General features: G+C 33.6%; 1 pseudogene; it reads right to left on the minus strand.

The window, feature by feature from the left end:
* Positions 1–1,745: 1,745 nt before the first annotated feature.
* Positions 1,746–6,191, minus strand: LOC127720784 (uncharacterized; annotated as a pseudogene).
* Between the last annotated feature and the right edge of the window lie 6,344 nt (positions 6,192–12,535).

Below are 12,535 nucleotides of genomic sequence, written 5' to 3' on the forward strand. Positions count from 1 at the left end.
GAGGTTATAAACATTTAATATTTTGGATTATGATATCATTAAGTTATTTTCATTAGATTGGTAATAACAAACAAACCTGCATAATTAATGTATGCATCAGTTTATGGTTATACACATACTTTTCTAGAAAAATAATTTAAAAATTCCAGAAAAGCAGAGGATTACTCAGGGAAGACATTACTGGATTAAGAAATATTTTCATGGACAGTATTTCACAGTAAAATATCGTCATTGACAGAATTTCACAGTGAAATATTGTCCAGAAGGAGAAGACAAAATTTCATGGACAAGGACATTATTTTCTGCTACATTCACTAGCCAGGGGATTATTACTTCAATTAGTGATTTCTTAAATCACTGATTCAAGTAACATTTTGTTTAGAAATGTTGCAATTAAGAGTTGTCTTTCTTTGATAATAACATATTTTAGTAGTACAAATAAATCACAAGACTAAGTGATTTCATTTTATTGTAGCTTTAAATATATGATATTTATGATTCTGGGACTAGTTATGGTGCTAAAATTATCAAAACTAATATCTATGTTTATAGGAAGACCGGTCATGTCAGGTGGTGAGATTCATGCGTCCCGGCTCGTGGCTACGTTAACTCTTCTGTGTATAAATAAAGCAAATGCAAAAAAACGTTTACTAAACATTTTTTTTTTACACGTTTTTATTGTTTGGGATGACATTTGTGTACAATTTAAATTATGAATTTCTTCCACAAATACCATGAATATTAAGTCGTATCCATATTAGACAATGAACACTTTGTTCAAGTTAAATATCTCTTTGGTTTTCTTTATAAATCCAATTTGATTGACAACGACTTATAACACAATGTTTAGCTATTCACATAGTACAAAATGCTATATGAAACGTGTTTACCAACGTAAATTGTCTTTGTTTACTTTTTCTTCTGTGGATCTTTACATCCTTTACGATAACCATACAATCTGATGTTCAATAGTTGTCGTTTGTTGATGTGGTTCATAAGTGTTTCTCGTTTCTCGTTTTTTATATAGATTAGACCGTTGGTTTTCCCGTTTGAATGGTTTTACATTAGTAATTTTTGGGGCCCTTTATAGCTTACTGTTCGGTGTGAGCCAAGGCTCCGTGTTGAAGACCGTACTGTGACCTATAATGGTTTACTTTTATAAATTTTGACTTGGATGGAGAGTTGTCTCATTGTCACTCATACCATTACTTATATCTAATCACATGATGTATATAGAACGGTTCCACCACCAATAACATACACACTATAAACTATTTACACTGGGAATTAATGTTTGGCTTCACTCATTATTTCAACACTTAAAACTGTGCATTTTCTTATTACACTTTTACACGTTTATAATAGATCTCGCATAAAACGCGAAAACTTTCAAAAGGCGAAACAGGTTGATTTATTAATCAAATTGCCATTTGGCAAGTATACGCAACAGTCAAGATTTTGTTTGAAATCGTACATAGCATGACAAATAAAAATTGTGTGACAATAAATCCCGTCGTTATTGCTGAAATAATTGGTCAACTCTTTATACATTTAATAGGAGTTATAATATTATAAATACAGCTTCAATTTAGTGTGACGTTACGCACAATACTGGTGTCACTTGACGTTACACGTAAAACGTCAATATTGCATGAAGTTGACGACGTTACTTTGATTTATAATACGAGCAATGCTAACACTATGATATGAAAAACTAAAATACAAAATAACACCTATATTTGTGACTATTTTAATTCATTTATACATTGTAAAATGCTGAGATGAATGTCCTCATGTAATTGAATATTTCTTGTGGCGTCAATTTCGGAACATATATAAACTATCGATTTTGTTGGAACAATTGCCTTTTTTTCGATACAAGTTTATATGATAGTGGTGATGATGTATTATTATCATAATACAATCCACTGATAACACTTGTCCCAGTTGGCAATATGGAGCCCCACGAATCTGTTGTGTCGACACCAAGAACGTGAGGACAATCCATAACTTTTATTAGGTAGTAATCATTGTCCGGGTCATCTGTGTAAACGGCAATGACTTGTCCTGAAGAGACAAGATCAGATAATTCTTCCGTCTCAATTTCGGGGTTTGTGTCTTCATTGTTATCAACTACTCTCGGGGTTTCATTAATCATTTTTACTTTCGTAAAACTCCCCGTGTTTGAAATGTTTTCACATTCTTCATAAAAATGACTGGCACATTTGTCACAAGAAAAACATGATAGTTCCCTGATTAAAATATCACCACGGTTATCCCTAACAATAACTTGGTGTACTAATCTTAGGTTTGATACAGGTTTGTAAGATAGGTTTGTATCCCTCGGGATTGTTTCCACAAATCTTATGTTTGATACAGGTTTGTAAGATAGGTTTGTCTCCCTCGGGATTGTTTCCACAAATCTTATGTTTGATACAGGTTTGTAAGATAGGTTTGTCTCCCTCGGGATTGTTTCCACAAATCTTATGTTTGATACAGGTTTGTAAGATAGGTTTGTATCCCTCGGGATTGTTTCCACAAATCTTATGTTTGATACAGGTTTGTAAGATAGGTTTGTATCCCTCGGGATTGTTTCCACAAATCTTATGTTTGATACAGGTTTGTAAGATAGGTTTGTCTCCCTCGGGATTGTTTCCACAAATCTTATGTTTGATACAGGTTTGTAAGATAGGTTTGTCTCCCTCGGGATTGTTTCCACAAATCTTATGTTTGATACAGGTTTGTAAGATAGGTTTGTATCCCTCGGGATTGTTTCCACAAATCTTATGTTTGATACAGGTTTGTAAGATAGGTTTGTATCCCTCGGGATTGTTTCCACAAATCTTATGTTTGATACAGGTTTGTAAGATAGATTTGTCTCCCTCGGGATTGTTTCCACAAATCTTATGTTTGATACAGGTTTGTAAGATAGGTTTGTATCCCTCGGGATTGTTTCCACAAATCTTATGTTTGATACAGGTTTGTAAGATAGATTTGTCTCCCTCGGGATTGTTTCCACAAATCTTATGTTTGATACAGGTTTGTAAGATAGGTTTGTATCCCTCGGGATTGTTTCCACTAATCTTATGTTTGTTACAGGTTTGTAAGATAGGTTTGTCTCCCTCGGGATTGTTTCCACAAATCTTATGTTTGATACAGGTTTGTAAGATAGGTTTGTCTCCCTCGGGATTGTTTCCACAAATCTTATGTTTGATACAGGTTTGTAAGATAGGTTTGTCTCCCTCGGGATTGTTTCCACAAATCTTATGTTTGATACAGGTTTGTAAGATAGGTTTGTATCCCTCGGGATTGATTCCACAAATCTTATGTTTGATACAGGTTTGTAAGATAGATTTGTCTCCCTCGGGATTGTTTCCACAAATCTTATGTTTGATACAGGTTTGTAAGATAGATTTGTCTCCCTCGGGATTGTTTCCACAAATCTTATGTTTGATACAGGTTTGTAAGATAGGTTTGTCTCCCTCGGGATTGTTTCCACAAATCTTATGTTTGATACAGGTTTGTAAGATAGATTTGTCTCCCTCGGGATTGTTTCCACAAATCTTATGTTTGATACAGGTTTGTAAGATAGGTTTGTATCCCTCGGGATTGTTTCCACTAATCTTATGTTTGTTACAGGTTTGTAAGATAGGTTTGTCTCCCTCGGGATTGTTTCCACAAATCTTATGTTTGATACAGGTTTGTAAGATAGGTTTGTATCCCTCGGGATTGTTTCCACAAATCTTATGTTTGTTACAGGTTTGTAAGATAGGTTTGTCTCCCTCGGGATTGTTTCCACTAATCTTAAGTTTGTTACAGGTTTGTAAGATAGATTTGTATCCCTCGGGATTGTTTCCACAAATCTTATGTTTGATACAGGTTTGTAAGATAGGTTTGTATCCCTCGGGATTGTTTCCACAAATCTTATGTTTGTTACAGGTTTGTAAGATAGGTTTGTCTCCCTCGGGATTGTTTCCACAAATCTTATGTTTGTTACAGGTTTGTAAGATAGGTTTGTCTCCCTCGGGATTGTTTCCACAAATCTTATGTTTGATACAGGTTTGTAAGATAGGTTTGTCTCCCTCGGGATTGTTTCCACAAATCTTATGTTTGATACAGGTTTGTAAGATAGGTTTGTCTCCCTCGGGATTGTTTCCACAAATCTTATGTTTGATACAGGTTTGTAAGATAGATTGTCTCCCTCGGGATTGTTTCCACAAATCTTATGTTTGATACAGGTTTGTAAGATAGGTTTGTCTCCCTCGGGATTGTTTCCACAAATCTTATGTTTGTTACAGGTTTGTAAGATAGGTTTGTATCCCTCGGGATTGTTTCCACAAATCTTATGTTTGATACAGGTTTGTAAGATAGGTTTGTCTCCCTCGGGATTGTTTCCACAAATCTTATGTTTGTTACAGGTTTGTAAGATAGGTTTGTATCCCTCGGGATTGTTTCCACAAATCTTATGTTTGATACAGGTTTGTAAGATAGGTTTGTCTCCCTCGGGATTGTTTCCACAAATCTTATGTTTGATACAGGTTTGTAAGATAGGTTTGTATCCCTCGGGATTGTTTCCACAAATCTTATGTTTGTTACAGGTTTGTAAGATAGGTTTGTCTCCCTCGGGATTGTTTCCACAAATCTTATGTTTGATACAAGTTTGTAAGATAGGTTTGTCTCCCTCGGGATTGTTTCCACAAATCTAAATAGTCTTCTTTTACAAACGGATTTAGTTTGTGTCATATGCATAACGGCAAAATCATATAGATCGGATGCATTTTGTATTGTCGTTCGTCCGCGTAAGACGGCTATATCTGCCTGTCGCTTTAGAAGTCCACCGGCGGCATCCTGGGGGCCTGAAAATATGAGGAAAATTACTTTATTATAATACCTGGACATTTTCTTATCTTCAGTTGCTATTTACAAAGACTGTCAATGTTTTAAGATGTAAAAGAAATGCGATTTTGACTCCTGTAAACATGCATACAATTTTCTGTTACAACACGAAAAGAAGTATGTCACCCGAGACGAAGTCGAATGTGATGTATGTTTGATTGTGGTTATCAACCTTATATATATTTGTATGATCCACATGTCTTCTTTGTATTAAATAATGTATCAATTGGTGCCTTTTTTATAATTATACAAAAAATAACTTTCTAGCTTTAATTGTTGATTCTAGTAGTATAGTCTCCTGATTTTCGATCATCAAAATTTATTTTTTTTGTTCTTCCGTTTATTTATTTGTTTAACTTTGAATAATGATGTGTCTTATCAGTGTTGTAACTTTTCTATTATGTACGACCACGTATCTCACGGAAGGTTATATTGCTATTTTATATCACCCGCTAAAATAACGACCATTGCCAAGCCAAAAATATAGTTCTGTTGGCTGAGCTTATTAATGTTGGATGAAAATGCAAACAATGCAAATAGCCTATTATCAAAGCATGACGCGTTCTTTGAAAAAATAAAAATATTAAAGTGTTAATAATTTCCCCCCAAAAAATATTACCTTTTGCATGTGCGGTTTCAAAATAATTTCGGGTGAAATTGCTGTATCCAAAATCCTTACAGGTCCGGCTTATATCACCAAAGCAGTGGCGACTTTTGTATTGTGCCGCACATCCATCCGTAAACTCGTGCATTGTATGGACCGGGTAAGAGATAGATTTTAAGTACTCTGTAATATTCTTTCGAACTTCATGAACAAAATGTTGATCATGCTGCTGGTCACTACTTTTCACAAAAAAATGTTCGGTAATTATTTCAGGAAACTCGGAGGTACTCTCAACACCGTCATATTCAAGTAAAGCGTGGCGATGTATTATTGTTACATGAATAGACACTTCCGTCTTTTGAAAATATGAACTTTGAAGTTCTTTTAAATCCGTACAGCGGTAATTTTCTGAAAAGTCATGTACACAGACGCAATGATTTTGTGGAAGATCAGTTAGAAGTGTTTGGTATTGTTTGTTTTGCCACGTTGCTCTATGCTGATGTAGTGGAAATGATTTTAGTTTGTTAATACCACATTCTCCACAATCTCTTTTAAGGCAAGATATTTTGTGGACATTATCTTCTTTGTTACATAATGTGACATCTACAATGTCGCTTATGTAATCATAAACATGAACATTATTTTCATCATATGCATCATTCTCGTTCAATAACTTTTTCCGAAAATTCATACAACTTTTAAATGCGCTTTTGGTTTCTACATGGTTCATGCAGCAACAGGTTTGTCTATCTTTCGGACGCAATTGACGAATGAAATACGGTTTACAATTTTCAAAAGAACGCTGGGACAATTTTATGCATGGATATTCAGCAGTAAGATCAATGTATACTTCTATATATATAGCATGCTAGCCAGTGCTTGTGTATCATCCATAGTGTCAAATGCACTTGCGATACCACACTGCTATCTTACTTGATGCTGACACGAGAACGACTTATTATATTTGATTATATCTTTGCATGAACCCCCTGAGGGGTTCACGCTTATATATTGGCGAGTTTTGGAAGTGTCTATGGGTCACTCGATATCCTTGGAATGACGATTCTCGGAATGTTTCGAAAATTTTCCATTATTTATACAGGTAGTTATTTATGTCTTTGATACGGTCCCTCTATGGATAGGCTACCACGTGACATTGTATATTTCAACAATCCGGCTAGGTTCATTTGTAGATTTGAAAGTAAGGTTGCATTCTAAAATTCAATTAAATATTCATTGTTAAGGTAAAACTGCGACTGAATTTGTCCCTTATAATTATAGAATAAAATTAATATTGTAATGCATACGTGCATTATGTCTCACAGGTTCGGACGCATGAAATTATTAAACGTGTTGTTTTCAATTTTTTTATCATTCATTACATTTATGAAAATTATATATGACGTATGAGCACCAATGAGCAGGGGTGCGTACCCAAAGTTAGCTAAATATCTAAATGTTAAACGGTCGTGAATGAACTTGCGTGCTTTCAATTCACAAGGGTTTTAAATCCTTGCATCTCATACATACAAAAACGTTATTAATATTTTACAATAATAACAAAATTAATTACTATTTATAAACTTTGACATTTTCAAAATGCCAAATCTTTTCTACCCAAAGAATAGATTACTTAACTTCGTACTTTATTTGGCCTTTTTAACTATTTTCATTCGAGTGTCACTGATGATTCTTTGTAGACTTAACTCGCGTCTGGTGTACAACATGTGAATCCTGGTATCTTTTCATATCTACATGTCTTTTTATATAAATTGGTTCTTTTGAGAGTATGTTCAGGTATTCATAAAACTTCTGAAAATAAGATATTGTTCAAAACAAAGTTTCCCTGTAGAATATTTGGATTGATTTAAGTAAAATCAGGAATTCATAAAAATTTGAGATGTTTTATGAGACCAGTCTGATTAAAATCAAACCTCTCAGTGCTAGATGTAGATAGAAAAAATAGTTATAATCAGACTGTTATCAGAACAAAATAAGTCTCTATAAGAGGTCCAAATGAAGCTGGTGTGTTACTCTCAAGAAAAATATACGAAACCTTCTTATAAGTTGCATGCCACAGGGTTTCACTTCACATGGAAATGGACTTTGAATTTATCTATACAACATGTACCATGAGTACAGACAACTTTAATAACGAGTTGAGAATATGAAGGCATTCATGTAGGAAACCAAATATAAAGATATGATAGATAAAATAAATGGATCCAGATTATAAAGCAAATGGAGTGCTTAGATTTATATTGCGATTGGTTTGTGCAATTTGCATTATACATCCGGTTTGTATAAACTGGGATTTACAATAGGATTATGAAAAAATGATGTACAATCCCAAGTATAAATGAAACAGTCGAGCTTAAAATGTATATTCAAATAGTAGCTGTATAAACACTTTTCTATTCACAACTATCCGGCACTGCTTTCAACTGACTTGTGTAAGAATGTACACACTATTACATATTTTAATAAAGGTAGTTTAACTTCATCATAATCACCTTCTATTCACAGTCAATTATTTCGATTCAAAAGCAAACAAAAAAAATCAGCAACAATCTTTTGGTGACCAGTCAGCGGTCTTAGGTTCACGTATTGCTTTTCTTTTTTTTAAAGAAAGCAACTTGTTTTATTTACATGAATATAATTATAAACCTAATATCAGCCACACTTGCATTGTGTATCATACTATCTTGAGCTGTTTAGATATTAACTTTTAAAAGAACATAAAAATGTGTTATCGCTTGTATTAAAATGTTTAAATCTCGAATCGGTGATTTTATTGTCATGTCAAATGTTGATTCCCATTGGAGATCTTGATTAGAATAAGATAGTGTTCTTCTTCTAAAGGTACACATGTTTAGATAAAATAGCTTTCTCTATGAATATCAGTATACCTGCATATATCCAAGATGCTATCTGTTAGTAACTTCAACAAAAAATTTGATAAAAAACTCTTGAATCTTATTCAAATAAATGTATGCACGAATATTGGCTATTATTGTTTAGGTCTTTTTTTAAGTTATATAGCTGTTCAATTGTTTCGGTTCTTATACATCCTAAAACACCCGTAACTTATCATTTCATCTAGACGTCTAGTATGTGTTATACATATGATAATCTTTCAGTGCTTTAGACTATTTTCTTATCTTTTTAATGAAATCAAACAAAATGTTTCCTATTTAATTAAATAGTAGTTTCAAAAATCTGATTGCAAATTTGTCTGCTGCAACTCATATAAAGCCTTTTTTGTAACGAAAAAGTTAATTATGCGAAAATACTGACTGGGAGTGTGATGAGATGATTAAAGCTGTAATTTTTTTCCTTGACAACATTTATGTACGTTTCGGCAATAAAGTGTATCGACAGGTTGTAGGTATTCCTATGGGCACCAATGGAACGCCTGTAATAGCAGACTTGTTTCCTGTGCATTTACTGTAACGAATCACAGTGCATGACCAAACTCAGTAAAGACCCTGCTAAATTCCATTTAATTGATAAATTAAATAACATTTACCGTTATCTGTGATATTTTTGTATACAATCTGTCGATAGCTATATTTTGGCACTGCATAAGGTAATGTTTTTCTCTGACTGTTAATGACGTCTTTACTCAAAATCCATTGAAAGTTGGATGTGTACTTATTGATATTTAAGTCTTAGATACATAATTTTTTTATTAGGTCTTATTGGCTTTGAACTAGCTTTCAGTAACTGCGAGTTCTCTCAAATCTGTACTTTGTGTCTTTTTTATTAGACGTTTTTGTTCTTTGTATCTATCTGATGAGTTAAACCCTTTTCAAATGATTTTTATAATTTATTCTCATGTTGTGTTGTTACATCACTGCCCCAGGCCAGGGGGTATTGGCTCGTCCGCAAAAATGTTTACACGACCACATTCGGTATGTACCTGTCCTGAGTTAGGAGCCTGTAATTTTTTTGCTGTGTAATAGTATCTGTTTTTCTATATTTTTTTTTTCGTTTGTTGTATTGCACATAAATCTATTAAGTTTACTTGTTTGAATTGTTTTACATTTTGTCATTTCAGGGCCTTTTATAGCTTACTATGCGGTATGGGTTTTGCTCATTGTCGTAGGCCGTATGGTGATCAATAGTTGCTAGCCTTCTACGTCATTTGATCTCTGGTGTAGAACTCTCATTGGCAATCATACCACATCTTCTCATTTTGATATCCAACGTACATTCCTGGTGATAATGATATGAAAAAAAGGTTAATAAAAATTAAACCAAAATTTGACTACATGGGTTCATAGCTGACATGAAGTTCAGTCAACTGTAGTAGTATGTAGGGAAAGTTCAGTTCGCTTTGTTGGGGTAGAGCCGTGACATCATCTCATTGATTTATTTTACTAGTATGTTATTTTATAAAACTATAATAGATAAAGAAATCAGAACAACAAAAATGACTAAAAAAAGAAATATGAATAATTCAACATGTCGATAAAAGAGAGGCTAAAGATACCAAAGGGACATTCAAACTCATAAGTCGAATATAAACTGACAACGTCATGCCCCCACCCCCCTTTCCAAAGAAAAACTATAAAAAGACAAACAACAGTATACAAAACACCACATTGAAAACTAAAGACTGAGCAACACGAACCCAAGCAAACCCGGTGGTGATGTTATGTGCTCCAGAAGGTTAAACAGATCCTGCACCACATGTGGCATCCGTCGTGTTTCTCATACAAGTACAAACCCGGTGATGAGTCTAATACGGTAGGTCACATTCGGGGTAAAGGAGGACGGGATTGTTGTTACGACTAGTGGAACATATCCGTCGTCATTTGCACAACAGATATTCCATAACGGTCAACCAACTAGTGATGGCGTCCGTAAAATTTTCGAAGGGACGACTTTAATTTCGATACTTGGAACTCTTAGTTTAATAGCTTCCTTGTGAGCAACAACCCTGAATCAATGAAGTCATGATATGAAACGCAAGCCATGGAATATTGTATCAACTGGGGAAATATAATTCATATGCAGGCGCTTTTGGACTTTTAGTTTCTGATGGAAACAAACACCCGGGGATAAAATTTTGCATAAATTTTCAAAAAATAAAAATTCTGCCAAATTTATGTAAAAACAATTTCAAAAAATTTCCCCCCCCCCCTCTCCAAGGCTCCGGGTTGAAGGCCGTACTTTGACCTATAATGGTTTACTTTTACATATTGTGACTTGGATGGAGAGTTGTCTCATTGGCACTCATACCACATCTTCTTATATCTATTTTGCTTCATAGCAATGGAAAGTTCACAATTGGGAAGCTGAAATCATCTCTTTTGTCGTAAAGTTTTGTTCTTAACCGACCCTTATTGTCAATTTCTAGATGGAAGTCAAAGTATGAGGCAGACTTCATTTTATCTCAAGTTCGATGGGATAGAAGCGTTCAACATAGTCACGAAATTTTTAAAATTATTTAGTAGTGATAGAACATCATCTATATAGCGGTAGGTGATGTTAACTTATTTTCTTTTTTTCCTAAGAAGTTCCTGAATGAAGTCAGCCTTGTATGAATAAAGAAAGATTCTGTTAACTTATGTGTTAGCCCCTCCTTCCCCCTCTAATCATCTTTTATCATTGATGTATACCCTATATCTCTAATGTATATCCTACAACTCTATATTGTATATCCTACATTTCTCATTGGCGTATTCCTACATTTCTCATTGGCGTATTCCTTACATCTCTGATTGACATAATGCAGTATACCATTTACCACTAATTGACATGTACCCTACATCTTTTATTGACGCATTGGACATTTGATCTAATTTAAGTAAAAACACATTGAAAGTACGTCCGAGTGACCTCTTGGCGGGAGATTTTTCTTTTAATATGATGTATTCTTAGCTTAATAAAATCTAAAACAAAATGTTTGGCACCTATTTACCATAATGAGGCTACTTTATAGTGGTTTAGTATTCACACTATACTGATGACAACTCTCATTGACGTCTATATAATTTAAGTAAAATACAGCACATCTACATCAGAGTGACCTCTTGGTGGGAGATTTTTCCTGATTATGATGTATTCTTAGCTTAATAAAATCTAAAACAAAATGTTTGGCACCTATTTACCATAATGAGCTACTTTATAGTGGTTTAGTATTCACACTTTACTGGTGATAACTCTTATTGACGTCTATATGATTTAAGTAAAATACAGCACATCTACGTCAGAGTGACCTCTTGGCGAAAGATTGTTCCTGACTATGATGTATTCTTAGCTTAATAAAATCTCAAACAAAATTAAAACTTTCGACACTAATTTAAAGTGCTGAGGTTACGTTACAATCGTCACGTTGGATCAGACAGAAAACTGGAAAGCTGCAATGAATGTTTATGTGTTTTATCACAAGATAATATCACTTTAGATAATGTTGAAGTTGAAAAACTTCTTGGAATTCATATTGATAAAAATCTATCATGGTCAAATTAAATTGATAAAATATGTGAAACTATTTCAACCAGAATATATACCTGTTAAAAAGGTTGAAACGTTATTTACCGTCAAAGGGTCTTATTCCTTTTTACAATAGCTATATATTACCCATTATTGACTAATGTTGTACAGTATGGGGTCTTACCACAAACTGTAATCTGGAGAGGATACATAAGCTCCAAAAACGTGCTGCAAGATTAGTTTTATCTGTTTCTTTTGATTTTCCATCAACATTAATGTTTAAAAAGCATGAATGGATGACTATATTTACAAGAATACAATATTTTCAAGCTGTGTTAATGTTTAAATGTATGAATGGTCTAGGACCTGATTATCTATCTATTAAATTTACTGCTTTTACTGATCTTTATAATTATTGTCTCAGGTCGACAACATCAAGACTTCATTCTGAATTTTTAAAATGAACATTTAAATATTCTGGTCTTATTACCTGGAATAATTTACCAAATAATATTAAAGAAATAAATAATTTAGATACATTTAAGATCAAATGTTCAAACTATTTTCTAACTAACTGTACAGAATGAAGAT

Source organism: Mytilus californianus, unplaced genomic scaffold, assembly GCF_021869535.1.
Source record: "Mytilus californianus isolate M0D057914Y unplaced genomic scaffold, xbMytCali1.0.p SCAF_11, whole genome shotgun sequence".
Classification (NCBI taxonomy): domain Eukaryota; kingdom Metazoa; phylum Mollusca; class Bivalvia; order Mytilida; family Mytilidae; genus Mytilus; species Mytilus californianus.